Genomic DNA, 3,395 nt, shown 5'->3' on the forward strand with positions numbered 1-3,395 from the left:
TGGCTGGAAGGCATCACTGACTCGATGGACGTGAGTGAGTGAACTCCGGGAGTTGGTGATGGACAGGGAGGCCTGGTATGCTGTGATTCATGGGGTCACAAAGAGTCGGACACGACTGAGCGACTGAACTGAAAAGTTCAAATATTTTTTTTAATTTGTGACATATTAATATATCATACAGGACTAAAAAAAGTTCATATCTTCATTTGGTTGACTAATAACCATAGGCATTTTAGTTTATATATATATATATAATATTTCAAAACATTAAATTATGTTTCAAGTATTCTATAATTCAGAATTTTGCCTTTCCAAAGTCAATTTTTTCTTAATAATTCTAAACCTATGAGGATCTGCTTCTCTCTTTGTCCAAGTCTTCCTTCGTCTCTCTTACCCCAGGCAAACCACCCCGTCTTAGGCTCCCATAAAGAGTCTAGGACAGCTCATTCATTTCCCGATAAGACAGGATATTCAGCTTTTGGATGCAAATGTGACCGAGCAGGTTCTTTTGCCCGGGACCGGGCACAGTTCCCAGGGAGGTTCGCTCCAATAAAGGATTGCCCCAACAAGCCCCTGCAAGAGAATTGCCCGATTCCAGTTTCTAGGGATGAATGCATTTCTGTTACACATTCAAAAAGCACGTTTCATCAGGGCGTGGGGCAAGCCCTGCCTTTACTGAATCTTGGCTCAACACAATGAACTCACACTTTGAATAAGGGCAGGGAAGGAGTTAGGGGATAGATTTTTTAAATGGTAACATCTCAGGTCCCCAGCCCCGAGGAGTGAAGACCCCACACTGCACCTTCGAGGAAGGCGAGCTGAGTGCAGAGCCGTCAGGACATCCGCTCTGCCTCAGGGGTTCTTCTCTACGTGGTGATAGGCATAACGCACGTCGGTATTCATTTCCAGAGACACATTTACATCAGGAACTAGAAGCAGACAGCGTGTTTCCCTGGGGACTCGTTTTTCTAACTTCCTGTCAGACTCAATGATGGCGCCCGAGAGCTCACTGCCAATGAGTGACATCATCGCCGCGGCGGTTGGACAGCACGTTTTGAAGAGACCTTCCGTCAGCGTGACCTGCTCAGACTTCCAGGGGGTGTGTGCACACACACGTGTGGTGTGTGTGTGAGAGAGAGAGAATAATTTTATAAGCTACTAATGCATTTAATTTATTGCCTTTTCAAATATCTAGGCAATTACTCAGGGTTAAAGGAAAATACGCCTTAATGCCCAAGAAATAATAAGCAATCTGTTTCCAACCACAACACGTTTAAAATAAATGAATGGGGAAAAAATGAAGAAGAAAGAAACCTTTAGAGCCGTGATACAAATGGCCCAGAAACATAGGATAAGTTCTGTCCACTGTGAGTTCCTGCAGCTCCATACCAGACACATCCCTTAAAATTCCCCTCAATTCCAGTATCTGCCACCGCTGATGGTGCAAACCTCTGCCCACTTCTTCCCGGACTCGCCTCTCTGTCCCGCCTAGCTCTAGTGCTCCCCTGAGACCCGCGTCACCCTACCCAGCCCCTGCTACACAGGCCCCTTCGGAATCTCTGCTCTTGGTGAGCGTAGAGGGAGCTTTGTGAGATGTTACTGCTTGGGGCTCCCACCTTCATGCTTCCCAGGCGGCTCAGTGGTAAAGAACCCGCCTGCCAAAGCAGGATGTCCCTGGGTTGAGAAGATCCCCTGGAGGAGGGCATGGCAACCCACTCCAGTATTCTTGCCTGGGAAATCCCAGGACAGAGGAGCCTGGCAGGCTATGGTCCTAGTGGGGTCTCAAAAGAGTTGGACACAACTTAGCAGCTAAATTACGACAACAGCCACCCACCCTCATATGCATCTTTCCTGTGCGCTCTCAGGCCCTCCCACCAGCCCCAGCCGCCAGAATTAGCACACAAGGGTGTTGAAAGGAGTAAGGCAGAAAAGATGTGAAAAGAGGACTCACAGGGCAGGCCTAGCTCCCTTAGGCCCCACCCACCTCCAATAAGGGCTTCCCAGGGGCTCAGTGGTAAAGAATCCCCTGCAACGCAGGAGACACGGTCCATCCCTGGGGCCGGGAAGTCACCTGGAGGAGGAAATGGCAACACACTCCAGGATTCTTGCTGAAGAATCCCATGGACAGAGGGGCCCGGCGGGCAACAGTCCACACGGTCGCAAAGAGTTAGGAGTCAGACATGACTGAGTGACTTAGCGCACACCACTCCAATAAAAGGAAAGTCCCTGTCCTTTGGGATGGAGGAGGAAGGGGGCCTGGAAAGGAAGCGGGCAGGAAGTGCTCAGTGTGGGAGCCCACAAGCCGTCTCTGCCTCGGCAGGCCCTTTGGAGGGGGGGGGAGCTGACACCTCCTGTGAAGTTTGAATCCAGGGTCAGGCGGGGCCTGGGCCTCAAACCAGGAGGAGGCCCGGGGGTCAGCAAGCTCCACAGAGAGGCTCTCCCTGAGGTCACCAGGCCCGAGAGAGGAAGGGGCAGGCTGAGAGTGTCTGTGGGCACAGGAGGGCCTCTGAAGTGATCACCCTCTCCGGGGCCCCATGCAGCTGGGATACAAAGCCACCGCGTCCTAACGTCCATCCAGGGGAAGGAAGGTGGAAGCGTTAGTCTCTCAGTCGTGTCCGACTCTGTGAGACCCCATGGACTGTACCCGCCAGGCTCCTCTGTCCATGGGATTCTCCAGGCAGAGTCCTGGAGCAGGTTGCCTTCTCCAGTAGATCTTCTCTAGTAGAGATCTCCTTCTTCTCAAGGGGATCTTCCTGAGCCAGGGATCGAACCCGGGTCTTCTGCGTTGCAGGCAGATTCTTTACCATCTGAACCATTGAAAACCATCACATCCTAATATCCATCCTGGGGTAAGACAGTGTGCTTGCAAAGATTCTCCTTCATGCAACTGAGTTTGTTCTGAATATGACAAAGTTTTAAATCAGTAATGCTTCCTCCAGAGTATTGAATGTATTAATAACTGAATTGGTTAATAAGATGCCAGACTATTTTCTTTTCTCTGTGTTAGAACTAAATTCAGTTGTCAAAACAGTTACAGTTTTAATGCCTGATTTTTGAAAATTCATCGAGTTACGTGACTACTTAACCCCATATCTTCAACGATTTCTTGGTATGCCTGTTCCAGCTCCACACATTAAATTACCTGGAATTTTACCCCCTGCTGCCCCGACACCCCATCCCTTATAATCTTCTCTAGTGGAAGGTGAATTTCGCCTAGTCTGCCTTTTGGGAAGAAGGGAGATAGAAGGGAAGGGGGGCTGAAGCTTTTCATAACCATTCAAAACTTGGGTATCACTGGGTAAACCAAAACCCAACACAAAGTGGAAAAGCATTCACTGAAGCCTTACTCTGAAAGCTGCACAATGTCCACCATATGGAACTAGTGTTAAGTAATC

This window comes from Bison bison, unplaced genomic scaffold, assembly GCF_000754665.1.
Source record: "Bison bison bison isolate TAMUID 2011002044 unplaced genomic scaffold, Bison_UMD1.0 scf7180017864349, whole genome shotgun sequence".
In the NCBI taxonomy this organism is placed as follows: Eukaryota; Metazoa; Chordata; class Mammalia; order Artiodactyla; family Bovidae; genus Bison; species Bison bison.